Below are 16,700 nucleotides of genomic sequence, written 5' to 3'. Positions count from 1 at the left end.
TGGTAGATTCCATTAACTTTAAATTGGTAGCTTTCATTTGCTTTTCTGGCATATGCAGACAATGTTTTCATCAGTAGTTAGGATCTCAGGGTTATGCTTTTTCCCCAATGAAGGTATGAAATATAATCTTTTCTGCTTTTACTTATCATTCACCAAGGAGTTGTTCCCTCTCCATCTAGGCCATCATTATTGCCAGGCTGGTTATGACTCAGAAGATGTTATCTGAAAAAAGTCTACAGAAAAAAAGATTTCCCCTCCCTCATCAACAAAGCCCACCCTTTCTTTTATCAGTTATGATTTACCAATACTTAGGATGCAAACATAAAATATACAATTGACAATAATTTTAAAGCATACCTTAACATCTTGTTTTGCAGTCAAAGGAGAAATATTTTCCTACACTAAAAAAACACACTTGCTTATGTACAATTAAAAATAGGGTCTTACTTGATAACACAATAGCTACCATCAGAAGAAATCCCTTCAGGATCATTAAGCCACTTCCTCTGCTCTGAAGCTCCTATAGCATTAACTTTTATTAAACCACCTGAAAAAAATTCCAAAAGAGAACCAACACACACTACCATATCCAAACTTTAGTGTTCAAAAAATCCCCAAGATGTTATCTTTGTCAGCCCAGCGGGCTAGACCACCCCGTCCAACACTTTCCTTCCCCAGGCCCTACATTTTGAATCCAGTGGATCTTCATGAAACTTCCCAGCTGCTCAATTCAAAAATTGAGGGAAAACAAAAACTTGAAGATTGGGAGTTACTTGCCAACATGGAAGTTGAGATTTCTTAGTTTTTTCATCCTAAGTACTTAAGTTGTCTGGCATGAGTTTATCTGAAATCATAAACTAAACAATTACCTAAACCCAACCCTCCCAACCCCAACCATAACAAGCTACTGACAAAGGTTAATTACCAAAATTTGCTCCTCCCCTTTTAATAAAAGTTACTTTAAAAGTCACATTATTTGAAAACTTAACTTCAACATTTGGCCTAGTCAAGATCTTCTGAAGTTCTCCTGAGATGACTGAATGTGAACCAAAGCTGCACTGTGCTGTACCTTCCCGCTTCACCTGGGAATTCTCTTCCAAGAAGAAAGCAGCAGCTCCAATCCCTAAAGGCGGTGTTGCCAACAGCATATCGGCCCAATCCTTCTCTAACCCAGTTTGCCAATAGCACTATAGCATCTGTGGAAAGTCTTAGAAAAAAACATTTTGCTCCCCCCACCCTTTTCCCTGTTAAGAACACCCCGAAATACTTCAAATAAAGTTTTAAGGATTACATACTTTAAAAAATCTGATTATGGGGTGGAAAGAAAGAATAACTACCAGCCATTTTTCCAATGCACAGCTCCTCCACAGACCTCAAAGTGAGAACTGCTCGTGCTCTAATTTCTAGAAACTGTAAACCTGTGGTGTTCTGATTATCCTGATACTGGATTTTCTTTTTTTCTGTTACCTTGAGTCATTTGCCTTTGAGATTCTAGACAGACCTAAGGGAAAAGAACTCAAGACATTTTGCCCCCCCCACAAAAACTTTCCCCCCATACACGCCCAAACTTGACATTCACAAAACTCAAATGTTTCATTACCCCAAGCTATAAAAAAAAAAAAGGCCGCTTACAAAAGTTGCCTTAAATTTTGTCTCAATTCATGTTTCCCTCAAATTGGTTAAAAGACAAAAACCATAAAACTTGCCATCTACCATTCCTCCGGGCCTTGGAAGTCTGCCCTCAAAAGCTTCAGACAAGATGCATGAGAAAATAAGCCTGAAAAAGAGAAACCTACAACACCCGGAAATCGGCCTACATTCCATAAGAAAGCCCTTGCCGCTTCAGTACAACTCCCCCATTACCATTAGTAAAGGAAAGGTTACCATACTCGTTACCAAAAACCAGGGCGCGGCCGACCTCCCGGACTTTTACCACCACTGGCTGCCCGCACGCGGCCTCGCACACTGGGACGCCCGCTGCTCTAGGCTCCGCTATCTATCCTCCATCCTCCATCCTCCTTCCTCCACACGCCTGCTCGCCGCCTCCGCGTGGTCGCCAAGTCGCACGCCGGCGTCGGCACACCGCACTGGCTCCTCCTCCTTCCCGGAGGCCTCTCCTAGCTGCACCGCCTCAGCGCTCCTTCCTCCGCTCCTTCCTCCGCGCTAGCTCCTCCTCGCGCTCTGGCTCCCGGGCTCCTGGCCTATCTTCACGATCGCCGCTGGCGGCTCAGTCCTGCCTTCACCACACTGGCTCCTGGGGTCCTGTCTGTCGCTCCTGTCTTCCTAGCTTCCTGAGTCCACTTCTGCTGGCACCTGGTCAGCTGACAATTAACGCTAGTCCTCGGGTTTAAATCATCTGAGCTCAGTCCAAACCAAAAGCGTTAAGTTGATGATTATTCTTGATCTCGAATTACTTCAGTTATGAAAGTCCTTTAAATTTTCCAAGGAGAACTAAACTAATGTATTTAAACCTTTCAAGTTTTTTTAAGTCTTCCAAAAAACATCCTACCCTTAGTTTTGAAATTAAACTCATGGGCTTTTATAATAAATTCTTATTAAATTATAAATTATTAAAAATTTAATTTCCTCCTTTTGTTCCTGTACTATCTTCTAGCTGAAATACTTTTCTTGACAACCTTCTATCTTCTCGTTTTCTATCTTCTACTTTTCTAACTTGTATCTTCTCATTTTCTAGCTTCTATTTTTCTAACTTGTATCTTCTCATTTTCTAGCTTCTACTTTTCTAACTTGTATCTTCTCATTTTCTAGCTTCTACTTTTCTAACTTGTATCTTCTCATTTTCTAGCTTCTATTTTTCTAACTTGTATCTTCTCATTTTCTAGCTTCTACTTTTCTAACTTGTATCTTCTCATTTTCTATCTTCTATTTTTCTAACTTGTATCTTCTCATTTTCTATCTTCTATTTTTCTAACTTTATCTTCTCATTTTCTATCTTCTATTTTTCTACTTAAACTGTTATCTTCTCATTTTCTCTTCTAGTTTTCTACTTTATCTGTATCTCATTTTCTATCTTCTATTTTTCTAAACTTGTATCTTCATTTTCTATCTTCTATTTTCTACTTTATCTGTATCTCATTTTCTATCTTCTATTTTTCTAAACTTGTATCTTCTCATTTTCTACTTTTCTATTAAATCTGTATCTTCTGGTTTTCTACTACATTTGTATCTGTGCCCTTAGTTGCTTTGGTTAGTTTGTCTCAACACTTTCTCTTCTGCTTTCTACCTTTTGGACTTAGTTTTTCTGTCTTCTAAAATACATGTTGTATCTTCTATTTTCCTGTCTTCTCTAAGTCTTTTTCTTCACCTTCCTGTACACTTCTGTCTTCCAAGTTTTCCACTTCAAATTTTTCTCCAAAATTTTATCCTACGACTTCTAAATTAACAATTGCCCCATTTTGAGCTGCTAATGCCGTAAGAGCAATTTGGCTTCAAATGACAATCTTTCCTGCGCCATGAATTTGAAGGCCTCTCTTAAATCACCTTCAATTTTCTCTTTTAAATACGGCATTTAATATATAGTTTAACCATCTCCAACTTTCTTTAAATGACAATTATGTCACCTACGGTTTAATGGTATTTTTAGTTTGCCCTTCCATTTATTTAAGGCTTTTTTTTTTTTTTTTTTAGTTCAGGCTTTGCAATCCTATCAGCCATTTCCTTGAAAATTATTTTTACTTCGTAAAGAAGTTTCATCTCTTAATCTCCGTCATGTTCTGGAAATATTTTTCTTCTCTCTTCCTTTCTGAAACTACTTTTTAGATAAGTCTTCATTATATTTTCCCTTAAGTAAGATCTTTGTTATAAAGGTTAAAATATTAATGCTAAGCAATATCTCAGTAAGCACCTTCGCTATTTACATTTCCTAAATAATGTTATTTTCTAGCTCTTTTTAATAGAAAAAAACTTATCTGGTTTCCTCAAGTAGTGCCTCGGCCTCTGCAGTCACCTCTGCGCTCGCTGCCTGAATGCCTGCCGCAGAGCCGGGAGAGGCGTATTTATGGGCGAAGGACAACTCACGCTGTTGGCATTCAGTAACCCTCCGCAGCCTTTGTGAGGGAAGCAAAAGTAGTTCCTAGAAAAGGTTAAAAATAGAATCTGGTTTACAAGCTTTTCTAGTTTTTTTTCTAACCGTTTATGCAAAATAATTGCAAACCATGTACCCAGAAACATTTAAGACTCACTAGCAAGTAGATTTGAGCTGAAATTTTAGGCAAAAACAATGGAAATCACATTTAAGTCAACCATCAAACAGCTCACAAAACCTCAGAGCCATTGCTTGGGAATTTTTTAGCAGCTTTGAAATACCTTTCCTCGGAGTTCAGTGGGTACTATTTAGTGCTTTTTCCAAGGCAGGTTAATACGGGTTTTCATTACGTAACAGACCGCAGCCATTTTGGCTGTGGCAAAGTGCTGAGGTTTTCCCCCCAAACTGCTCACGTCCTGTGAGTTGGTTCTGGGGTTATACCACGTTCTGATTACCCTTTTATGTGAGAAACCCAGGGGTCTGGATTATCTGCTTAACAATTCTACTAACTGTGGAAACCCTCTAACAAAACGTCTGACACACGATGGACTGCTGTCTCCGGCAGGAGTCGGCACCCACCTCAGAGCCCTCCACAACCGGAGGCGTCTGGGTGGCTCGCTGTGGTTATTTTCATGCTTAACGTCTTTCGTTGTTGCCCTTCCTGCCAGCTAGACGCCATGCTTTTGGTCGCCTGCTGAGACACTTTCAATCGAGCCTGGGTTAACTCGTTCTTCCCCAAAGTGGGCCCTTCCTATGTGCCTAGGCTTTTCTCTCCTCAAAACCCAAACCCGCTGTCAGAGCTGAGTTACGTGCCCTCCATAAAGCATCCCACACAGCGAGGGGTGGCCTCTGAGGACACAGCGGCCTCGGGCAGCCATGCCGGACAGGCTGCTCGGTCACCGTGAGGAGTCGCTTTTCGGGCTGTTTCACAGCCTCCATCGTTTCTGGTTTGGCCGCATTCCGAAGGCCTTTTGACTTGGAGCTGGAAGGACGGCAGAAACTTCTGACAGCCTTTTCTTCCTGCAGTTCGGCTTTCTGTTAGCCGCCCAGGCTCTCCCCACAGGGGAAGCTCAATGAGTTGGGCTCCGGACACGGAACCGCAAACCCGGGGCCCAGGCAGCGAAGAGCCCTGCCTCCCCGGCGAGGCCTGAGGGACTGGGGACAATGGCACCGGGGGCTCCCCACACAGGTTTCCACGCAGCCAAAGTGGCTGCACAGGGAAGGCAAAACCAGGGTGACGCGGCGCGGGGTCCCCGCGGCTCCGCTCCCCTTAGTTTGCCGCGTTTCCAGGCCTGGGCAGGGGACGAGGCTGGGGGAGGGGCGCGGCCCGGCACCCACCCCCGCCAGCCCGGCGCAGGGATACGCGGGCAGTGAGCCGCCGCCTGCCTTTGTGAGGTGTTGGCTTCCGGGCGTCACCGGTTCCAACCGGTTCCAGCAGGTTCTAGCAGCCTCGCGGAGCCGGCGGTTGGCGCAGCGCGCCACTGCGCAGGCGCGCCCCGCCCCCAGGGCTTGCGCTCGGCCTAGGAAGGGGCGTTGGGGGAGGGGGAGCAGGCGCCGGGCGCGGGCTTCCTGGCCGCCCCTCCTCCCATTCCCTACGCGTGGGTTGGCCTCCCCTTCCCCCTTCTTCAGTTTTCAGCCTAGGCCTGCTTTTTCTTCCTTTGTCAAAGTCACCCATTAATTTAATATCTAAAATGGCTCGTCTTTAGGCAGTAAATTCCAAGAGGGGAAGATGGAGTTTAGTGACCCGATATAGGTTAGAATGGCAACTAAATAAAGACAGGAACTGATAAAATCAATCCTCTTTAAAACCCCTTTGGCTCCTGTAAATGACAGTGGTTGTGAAAGGGTTGAGGAGCTGGCCTGGGGTCTCTAGCAAGTGAGGGTACTGCCTCATGCAGACCCCACCCCTCCTGCACCCCAATAAAGCAGGGCCAATTTAAGCAGCTACTGAGGGACCCTGGTTTAATCTTTCCCTTTCTCTCTTCTCCCCCTTCCCTTCCCGAGTGGAATGTTACTGAGATGCAGATGGTTCCCTTCAGACACGTCTTGAGTCTGCTCTGGGACTGGAAAATTTTTACAGAATCTTAGCACTGAAAGGAGGAAAACTGAGTCACCTCCTTTTACAAATGGGGATTGGGGAGCCTGGGAGTTTGTGATTTGCCTAAAATCAGACACAGCTAATTAGTACCAGAACCTATTCTTGAATCCCAGAATTTAGACTTAATGGTGCCTCCCCCCTCACCTCCCAGCCCCCTGCTCACCGTCTCCCAGGACTTCTGTCAGCCTCCGGGGGAGGACCTAGGCCCCTCTGTTATCTATGATCTTTGTCCCACTCTGGAGCCCATGGGATGAATGTTAAGAGCCCTAAAGTGCTTAAAATAATTGTCAGAATGTCCCTAACCTGGTCATTCCCATTCCCGTTACAGATTATAGCATTTTTCTTAGATTGTGAAAATGGCTGTATATTATTTGATTCATTCTCCTTGGGTTTGGGGAAAGAAACAGGATTTGAAAGCACCTCAGCACCGTGCTAAGAGATGGCTTGCCAAGGCCAGAGAGAAAATTCTAATTTTTCTTTTCTGATTGGTAAATGAAAAATATTTTAGAGATGATTATGGACACTGACTCCTGTTTTTACTGTTCAGGCCCAAACATTGCTTGCCTTCCTCTCTCCTAGCTTTTGCTTCACAAAACAGTCTTTACAATATTCTGATTCCTACCTCCTCTCCTTCATATATTGATTTAAACAAGAGGGTAAAATCACCATGTTCTTTGATGAGATTAATATGTGCCTTCTCTCAACTCTATGATTTAAGAAGATCTTTCACAAAACTGCATTTTTTCCAGGCATTTTTCCCCTTGCCTGCATCCATGTTCCAATTAACTTCAGAATGTCCGGTTGATAGCTGCTGCTCTTTCTGCTGGTACTTCATTATCCTCCTCAGTCTAAAAATCTAGTCTTCATCTGAGCCTAAAGATACCAATTTAGAGGGCAAATCCATTTTAGCTGGTTGTCTCTTGTTCCCTGCCCCCACCCTCAAAAAGCCCAGGCTAAAAATAGGAGGTCCTTGGTTTCTGGCAATCACTCCAGGGAGGAACACCAATGTGACCTTGGGCACTAACCCAAATAACTTCTCAGCAATTTTCTTCCGTGTAGAATGAGGAGATTAGATGACAGAAGTGATGATGCTAAGTCTATAAAATGCAGTGAACAAAGCGATGGGAGGAGAACATGGGGGATTTTAGATCCTGGTTTTGGCTTCAAGGAGGTAGAGCACTGAAAAGGGCTAAAGTAGCAATAATTTAGAATGAGGGCTCTACCTAATCCCCAGACTCACACCAAGGCCAAAGAATGCCCGAATCCTTCCCTTTTCAGCCAGGCTTACTCAAGGGAGAAGCTTCTGGGGCCCTTTGTATTTGGCTCTGGGGTCCAGAGGCCAGCCGAGGTGAGGCTTCAGCTACACCTGGATCCCCTCCAGGCCTCTTGTTTGATTTCAATCTCATCCGTGATTTTTTTTTTTCTAATCCTGCATTACCAGAGACTGTTCTAGAAGTGCAATGGGTGTCCCAAAGAAACAACTTGCTTGTTTTCCAAAGACGAGGAATTTGGAGTTCCCAGCCCCCTCCTGCCGCCCGCCGTCCAGAGCTGATCTCTGGAACAATGACTGCACAAAACGTTCAGCTCCCTCCTGTGCAGAGCAGCCAGATCCTGCCACAGGAAAAAACCCAGGGATGACTCAGCTCACAGCTCCATTATGCGGAAGAGAGATCAACAGCAATTGGAAGTGGCTAAAGGAGAAACATTTTTAATCCCGAATAATTGTAAACCAATCACAATACAATGTGGTAATTGTATTTGTGATATCTACAACAAAGATATATGCTATGGAAAATAGGTCTGGGGTGGGAGGGATGGAGGGTAGTATAATCCTCTGAGTGCTTCATAGGAAGTAGGGGGTGAGGGGGCACTAACCACTACCCAGAACTGGGAAACGATATAGAAAGTAAGAACTTATCTGTTGTCAGCCGAGGAGTACCTGACCTCTAGAATATAATTCATAATGACCTGAAAGTTTCGTCTTTTAATAACAAAAAAGTTAGAGATTCCATTTTACTTACCAATGTCAAGAGTCATCGGTTCACTTGCCTCACTGGCTGAAACATTGATACAAGCTCGGGCCTGTTGTTGAGCTGGAAAGAGTCCAGAAATAATTCTTGACGTTATTTCTTGTTCTACCCTAGGGGATAAAAGTTAAGGATTCCTAAATGTGATGGAAATGTATAGTGTTAGAAATTCCACCCTTAAAAATAACCTCTAACCATGAACACAAACACTGACGTGTGAAAATAGTCATTCTAAAAGCTGAATCGGGAAAGAAGAAAACATCAAATATACCCTCTAGCAAAATAAATCACATGAAAGAGGAAAAGGGGGTGGTGAGGGCTAGAAGGGGCTGTGTAACCCTGGTCTTCCCCCAAAATGCTGCCCGGAAGAGGCAGCCCCTGGCCTCTCCCACACAGACACGGGCAGCACTAGGTAGAAGAATAAGGGAAACATTTTCCTCTCATCTTCCTGAGAAAAGCATCCATCTTCTAAACGCACCTCCCCGAAGACTCCGAAGGGTTGTGTGTGATAGAACCCGCCTCTGGGGAGGGGACAAAGGTATCTTGAAAGAGCAGTTCCCCACCCCCAGCCCCAGAGCTCCATGCGGCTAGTTCCCTTTAGTTTATTCCCCACATAATGTGTCTGGCGCTGGGCCCTGCAGCCTGCTCTGTGGATCTTTCTAGAAGGCCTGGGTGTGGCGGCGCAGCTGTAGCACTGGGAGCTGTGGGAGGACAGAGGGGCAGCAGCGGCCAGAGCATGGCTCTCAGAGGAGCAGCTTCAGCCCCCGCCCAGCAGAGACTCACTGACCTCCTCTCCCCAGCAGAGAGCTGACTGCCCCGGCTCTCCTTGGCCCTCCATTGCCCCTGGTGTGTGTGCAGGACAGGGAACCCAGCATGCAGCTTTCTGTTCTGTGACATCTAAAGAGCACCGGGCATGATCTCTCTTCAGTTCTCTCCACCACCCTGTGAGGGAGGTGCTGCTGTTACCCCCTCAGAGGGATGAGGAAACGGAGGCCTAGGGGGTCTGTCTTGGTAACGTAGTGCTTGGCGCACAACAGAAGCGCCACACGTGTCTATTGAATGCTGAATAAATTGGAACAGGATGTCTTGAGATTAGAAACCCAAGCAGAGCAGTGAAGAGAGCCTGGTGACGGATGCCCAGAAGGTGCAGTGTGACTGAGCCACCCAAAAGCCAGCGCGGAAGGGGCTGTGAGAGAACCGGGTTCCCCCTCCTGGAATGTCCTACAGAGGCACTGGCCATAGTAGCTCAGTGGTAAGGGGGGTTTTCAGCAGGTTGTTGTGATGTTTAAGGACTGGGGAATTGTGCTGAGTATTGCTAGTAAGGAAGAAGGAAGTGTTGAGGCGATTTGATGTGACTACAGGAACAAGATGAGTTAGATTTGACATGAACGCACCGCCATCAGGATGGAGTGACTGCATGGAGCTGGTACTGCGTAAGGGGGAACTGCTTCCCTCTCTGAAGGAAGAATCTAGACAGACTGTGATCCGCGAAGGCAGGAGAGAAAACCCGAAGGCCGCCTTAGGGCCCCATGGAGCTCCAGCTGGGCATTCACCCTGGAGTGGAGGGAGCGAGGGGAAGGCTCAGGCTTGCTGTCATTCCCCTGTATGACTCACTGCGGGGAGGCAGTGTGTCCAGCCCTCACTGGTGCTGGGCCTCTAGTTCCTCACCCTCTGAGGCCTGCTGAGTGGACCCTCAGAAATAGCCTGAAGGAATAGGGAGGCTTCCCAGTGAATCATGTTTACCTTCTTGCATCCCCACCTGTGATCTGCTCAGTCACCCACTTTGAGGTGCCAGGCAGATGTTTGTGTTAGCATCACAGACGCATTGCACACCCAGCAAGAAGCTCATTAAACATTTCACATCTTCCGTGTGTGTTCATTCTTTCTCAACACAGCTGCGGCCCACATCCCACAGAAACAAGTCTTGTAGAACAAGGGGGCAGAGGTCACCCAGTTCCAGGAACTTTGCCAATCGTGTATTTCTCAACACATGCCAGGTAAAAACAAGCCCATAGCATTATGGATCCTTCCTGGGGCTAAAGTCATAGTAGAGCTGTACAGTGACTGGGGTGGAGTGGAGCTTACAGCTCATTAAGTGATGGGAACCCACTAGAAAGTAGGGGAAGCAGGAAGGGACACTAAAGTGAGGTCTGCCAGAGCTTGAATTTCCTGGAGAAGGGTTTGAACTCGACTCTTTGGGCAGAGGATGACTCCTGAGCGGGGAGGGGCCCTGGCTTTGGGAAATGCCGTGGCCGCTCTTAGCAAGGTGGCTGAGGGGGGAGAGGTGGCAGAGGGGCGGGCACTGGAGTCCATTTTTGCAGCCCAGGCAGGCCAGAGGTCATGGAGGCCTGGATTGAGGTGGGTGGTGGCCATGGGGCAAGGGACAGAACACAGGTATAGAAAATCTGCCTGATGCCAAAACCGGTTTGGCTCAGTGGATAGAGCGTCAGCCTGTGGACTGAAAGGTCCCAGGTTCGATTCCGGTCAAGGGCATGTACCTTGGTTGCGGGCACATCCCCAGTAAGGAGTGTGCAGGAGGCAGCTGGTCGATGTTTCTCTCTCATCGATGTTTCTGGCTCTCTATCCCTCTCCCTTCCTCTCTGTAAAAAATCAATAAAATGTATTTTAAAAAAATAAAATAAAAAAATAAAAATTATTCTGTCTGTAATGAGGCCAGATACCTCAACTATCTAATTAAAAAAAAAAAAAGAAAATCTGCCAGAGGCTCTCTGAGCTTCCCACACTGGTCTCTGCAGCACCCCTGGCATTTCCAGAATCATGTTCTTTACTCTTGATGACACATCTGCTTGGAATATACCTCCCTGCTCTTCAGATGAGACTCATTCTCTTTACCCAGCCTAGACGGCACTCCTCTGCAAGGGCCTCTCAGGCCAGCATATCCAGTCACCCGGCTTCATCACCCCTTAGTTATCTCACCCTCTGTCTCAGCACGGCCTCTATTTTCCTGGATGATGCTGTGTTGTTAACATGTCTCCTGGCTCCTCTGAAGGTCAATGGGAATGCGGGGTTTGCAGCCAGGTTGGTGGGAGGATGAGGTGCCACTGCTGGAGCCTGAAAGTGGACAGAGAAACCTCAGGCTCACTCATGCCCAGACGTGGGAGAGGTGATCTGTATCAACCTCACTGAGGGAGACCCCCCACCACCACCACCGCCCAGCTGTGGACAAAGCATGCAGACACCATAGAGATGCCATTTTGTCCTGTTTGGTAACCTCACTTTATTGCCCTAAGGCCAGGGCTCCATCTGGCCCCCACCCCAGCGGTGGGAGAACCTAACTGGAGGTGGGCGGAGCTGGGATCCTGGGCAAGGAGAGGTGGGGTGGGGAGGGGGAGAGCTCCCAGTGTCTTCCCAGCTTCCCTCTCACACACAGTCACTTTGTCCACTTGGGAGCTGTTAGAAATGAATATACACAATGTCCCATTCCCCCGTCCCCCCCCCCCCCCCCCCAAGAGAGCTGAGCAGAGTGGCGCATTCCCCCTTTAGGTGCCTCTGGGCTTGTTCTGGGCCCGAGGCCTTGTGCTCTGGGCGGCACAGCCACCAGAACTGGCCCGGTTTCAGAACCCTGACAAGATGGTGGGAGCTGCCATTCCTCCCTTTGCCTTCCCGGGAGCGGGAATCCTGGGACCTGTCAGTTGGGGTGACAATTCCAGTTTCCAGGGTGGCACAGTGTCCTGGGTGCCTGAAGCTCTGACCACCTTCTGTGGCTGTCATGGTCTCTGGGGGAGCCCTTGTCTCTCAGCCTGCAGCCCATCCAAGCAAAAGAACTTTGTGCTCAGCAGGGCCTGGGAGGAAGGTGGAGCTGAGAACAGCACTGGGAAAAGAATTTGGGTGGAAATTTCCATGGCTGCTGTGCTTCAGCAAAGACTTCAGCTGAGACCTTTTGGCCCAGGCAGAGACCAGTAAGCTACAGATCATCAAAGTCACACTGAGTCCCCCTTCCTCATTGTCCAGATGCCTTTCACTTACTGTCCCATCCTGAACCAAGGCCGTAAGGCTCAACCAGTTATGTCCCTCTGTCCCCTCTTTCTAGCCCTGCTTGCTCTCAGATCCCTAGTTCACAGGATATGGTGACCTGGTTCCTGAGCCCCACCCATCAGGAACCAGGCCAGAGTCCTTTCCTCCTGCAGGAGGCTGCTCAATGGTCAGTCCTTCCTGCAGACTCCTGTGATCACACCCTTCACTCAGTGACTCATCTTCTGTGACCTTAAGCTATGGCATGTGACTTCTGTTCTTTGTCATTGTCACTTAACATCCTTGAAAACAGAGTTGGGGTCTTCCTATTGCCCTGCCTCAGCTCAGAGTAGCTCTGCACACTGCCTACCGAGCATCCGCTCCGGGAAGTTGCTCCTGTGTGGCCTGGGGCTGGTGGGGACTCTGGGAGGCTGGCCTCGCCCCAGGTTCCAGCTGCTGGTTCTTGGCTCTGCCAGCAGCCACACAGCACTTCCCCAGCAGCAATGTTTGTAGACCTGACTCCCTCCCTGCCCCCGGCCAGAATCCCAGCCCAGCCAGTTCTACAGGATGAAACAAGGACTGGGGCTGGGCTGGCCTTACCCACCAGCCCTCAGCTCCATATCCTTCCCCTCAGCCTCAAAGTCACCCTCCTTGTTTGGTGAAGCCTTCCTTCAGCTCCCCTGAAAACCATGGCTCTCGCCCTCCTCTGCACCCCTCCCCCACCTCATCCGGTCCTGTACACCGCAAGCATTAGAGCGCCATCATGGAGAGAATGGCCTGAGCGTGCCGCACACTCCTCCAAGCCTGCTTCCTCAACATGCTGGCTGTGCTCTGTGGCGTAGGCAAGTTCCCTCACCTCTCTGAGTCAAGTTTATTCCTCAGTGAAATAGAAATGACCTGTGCCCTACCCTCTTGTCAGGGTGTGAGGCTACCAGGAGCAGTGCCAGGCTCCAATGATTTGCGCTATAAATGCCGGCTGTCACTACCAACTTGGACTACCTCCCTCCCCCTCCAGCACCAAGCACAGTGCAGGGCATGCGCCCCCCTCCCAGGCCCCTGGATTTGACTGGGGCCAGGCGCCGCTGGGGAAAGAGTTAAACACTGGCTGTGACTTCATCCCGGGCCCCGCAAGCAGGAAGGCGGCAGAGAAGGTAACAAAATCAGGCTGAAGGCTGGGTGGAATTTTCCAGTCCGCATAAACAGGACCAGTCTGAGTTGCTAAGGGAGGTCACCATGGAAACGGTCACGTGTGCCGGCCTCCTTGTTATTCCAACCTGGCTCGAGGCCGATGACTCAAGCTCCAGGCCTCTTTATTGGCTGCCACCATCCTCTTGCCACTGAAATCCAGCAGGAGATTGGCCGATGGCAGTAGCTGGGCTCGGCGTTAGGCCTTCCCCACCCCCACCAGGAACCTGCTGGAAGCCCTTGTTTGAGCCCGAGGAAGACAGATAGGCTGCCAAAGATGTTGCCATAGCAACTGCCTTCCTTTCTGCCCTACTTGGAGTTAATAGTTAACTTCTTTGTAGTTGACTTTTCCAAAGGCAGAGAGGGTGTCGGCCATTTTACACAAACCTGACTTCATTCTTTCGAAGAGGACAGCCCTCAACTTCCAGAGGAGTCAAGGCATTTCTGAGCCTCCACTTAACAGGCCTGCGTACCAGTCCATCCTGGGGGCCTTGGTTTCCTTCTGTGAAATGAAATACAGGGTGGGGCAAAAGTAGGTTTACAGTAGTTCATATGGAAAGTAATACAATAATCCTATATAATAAAAGGCTAATATGCAATTCTATATAATAAAAGGCTAATAAGCAAATAGACCAAACGGTGGAACAACCAGTCACTATGACGCACACTGATCACCAGGGGGCAGACACTCAATGCAGGTGGTCAGTGTGCTCCCACAGGGGGAGTGCCGCTCAGCCAGAAACCCTGAGCTGGGCTCACTGCTGGCAAGTGCAACAGCGGTGGGGGGAGCCTCTCGCACCTCTGCAGCAGTGCTAAGGATGTCTGACTGCCGGCTTAGGCCCACTCCCTAAGCCAGCAGTCCGATATCTCCCGAGGGCTCCTGGACTGCGATAGGGCACAAGCCGGGCTGAGGGACCCCCGCAAGTGCACAAATTTCATGCACCGGGCCTCTAGTTAATAAATAATAATACAAGAATAAACTCTGGTCCTGCTGGTGTGGCTCAGTGATTGAGCATCAGCTTATGAACCAGGAGGTCATGATTCAATTGCTGGTCATGGCACATGCCCAGGTTGTGGGCTCAATCCCCAGGGGGTCCTGCAGGAGGCAGCCCATCAATGATTCTCATTATTGATGTTTCTCTCTCTCCCTCTCCCTTGCTCTCTGAAATAAATAAAAATATATTTTTTAAAAAGGATAAACTGTATTTTGTGTACTTACAACTGTAAACCTACTGTTAGGTCTGATCAAAAAATGAATCAATTGAATCCATACCCCCTCCCCTGAGCACTGACCTTTAGGCCACTTTACAACTGACATTCCCTTTTTGCTTAGACCACACTTCCCTTGTTAGACCACACTCCACTTGCTAAGACCATTATTTTTCCCCTCAGGACCCGCCCAAGAGAATTCTCTGCCCAGAAAAAGCCCGCCTAAAGTCTTTTAAAACCTCTAACTCCGACTCCCCAGTCCCTGGATGCTGGCGCCATTTGGGGGCTCGGCCCATCTGGTTTTCCAGATGACCTAATAAATTCATAATTCTTTACCACTTTTGGCCTTGTGTGTTCCTCCTTCAGCGACCCTAACACCTACTTTGCCCCACCCTGTATTCACTCCAGGATTTACCACGTTCTACAGCTAGAGTAAGGCTCCCACTGGACCAAGTTTGCAAATGATCATTGTAAACTGTAAAGCTCTGTGCACTCACCATGTGTCTTTAATTTACTGGCATTGACATTAGCTTAGGGCTCTATGAGGTGGAGTTGACCACCCACCCCCCCACCCCGGGCTCCCAGAGGAAAGCCCAGAGCCCCCAGAAAGGTGTGTGTGTGTGTGGGGGGGGCTTTGGAGTTTAATTCCTCTTCTGCCAACCAACTGCTTCCTGGGACCCTCAGCAGTTCACATAGCCCCCCAGGGACTCATTTCCTCTTTCTGTAAAAGGACTTCCTGCAGATGATCTCAGGAGGCCCATTCCAGCTCTGTCATTCCTGCTTCCCACAACAAACCTGTGGAACTCATCTTGCCCATAGGAAGTAAGAATACAGGCAACTGCCCTACACCGAGCACTTTCTATGCAGCAGGCACTGCAAAGGCGTTAGCTCAATCTTCACAGCAACCTTAGAAGGCGAGTGCCATCATTACAGCACCTACCCATTTTACAGATGAGGAAGCTGAGGCCTGAGGAGTTAGGTAAACCTACCCAAGGTCACACGACCAGCAATTAGCAAGGTCAAGATTTAAAGCCTGGTGGTCTGGCAGCACGTCTACACAACTACCTTTCCAGGCACTAACTTAAGACAAAAACAATATGTATTGATTCAGAGTAGGTAAAACATTGGGTGGAGCCAACCATGGAATAGCAATGAAAAGCCCTGGGTTCTTCTCTAGGTTCTGCCATTAAGTCACACTATGTTACCTCCAGCAAGTCACTTTTCCTCTCTTGGCCTCAGTTTTTTCATTTGTAAAAGTAAGAGGTTATGCTACACCTCTGAGGACCTTTCTGATTAAACACTGAGTCTTTGAGAGAGAAATATTGGCACTGAGGAGACAAGTGACAGCCTTCCAGAGTCACAGAGCAAACAAGCGCAACCTGAAATAGCCTGTCCATTAGCTATGATCTCAGTTTTTCAAAAACAGGTTTGGGAAGGATTGTTTAAAGCTGGGGCTCACAGACTGGCTTTTATTCAGAGATTAGAGGCCCGGTGCAAGAAATTCGTGCACTGGGGGTGGGGGAGCGGAGGCGTGTCCCTCAGCCCAGCCTACACCCTCTCCAATCTGGGACCCCTCGGGGGATGTCCAACTGCCGGTTTAGGCCCGATCCCACAGGAGATCAGGCCTAAACCGGCAGTCAGGCATCCCTCTCACAATCCGGGACTGCTGGCTCCTAACCACTTGCCTGCCTGGCTGCCTGATTGCCCCTTACCACTCTGCCTGCCAGCCTGATAGCCCCCTAACCGCTCCCCTGCCAGCCTGATTGACACATAACCGCTCCCCTGCTGGCATGATGACACCAAACTGCTCCCCTGTTGGCCCAATCACCCCCAACTGCCCTCCCCTGCTGGCCTGGTCGCCCCCAACTGCCCTTCCCTGCTGTCCATCTTGTGACAATGTGGGGGCAGCCATCTTGTGATGACGTGGTAGTGGCCATTTTGTGGTGGCCATCTTGTGACGACGTGGGGGCAGCCATCTTGTGACAATGTGGGGGTGGCCATCTTGTGGCGGCCATCTTGTGACAATGTGGGGCAGCCATCTTGTAATGACATGGGGGTGGCCATCTTATGATGGCCATCTTGTGACAGTGTGGGGTGGCCATCTTGTGATGACGTGAGGGCAACCATATTGTGACAACATGGGGGCGGCCATCTTGTGACATGA

The 16,700-nt window shown here is 48.5% G+C and overlaps 1 long non-coding RNA gene across 6 annotated transcripts in view; it reads right to left on the bottom strand.

Annotated features, from left to right (window-relative positions):
- Nucleotides 1-2,619: 2,619 nt before the first annotated feature.
- The window catches only part of LOC307109158, a 30,171-nt gene continuing 16,090 nt past the window's right edge, over nucleotides 2,620-16,700 (bottom strand). Inside the window, exons 2-5 of one of the 6 annotated variants that reach the window (XR_013814381.1) lie at nucleotides 13,715-13,829; nucleotides 11,108-11,242; nucleotides 8,165-8,283; nucleotides 2,620-4,093 (exon numbers count right to left, since the gene is read on the bottom strand). This is a non-coding gene — a long non-coding RNA (uncharacterized lncRNA). Of the gene's footprint in view, nucleotides 4,094-4,624; nucleotides 5,489-6,908; nucleotides 7,936-8,164; nucleotides 8,284-11,107; nucleotides 11,243-11,816; nucleotides 13,288-13,714; nucleotides 13,830-16,700 lie in introns of those variants that run through there. The other 5 variants (XR_013814382.1, XR_013814383.1, XR_013814384.1 and 2 more) reach the window with 5 other exon arrangements.

This window comes from Cnephaeus nilssonii (assembly GCF_951640355.1).
Source record: "Cnephaeus nilssonii genome assembly, chromosome: 13".
NCBI lineage: Eukaryota > Metazoa > Chordata > Mammalia > Chiroptera > Vespertilionidae > Cnephaeus > Cnephaeus nilssonii.
This window is presented reverse-complemented; position numbering and strand designations above follow the sequence as displayed.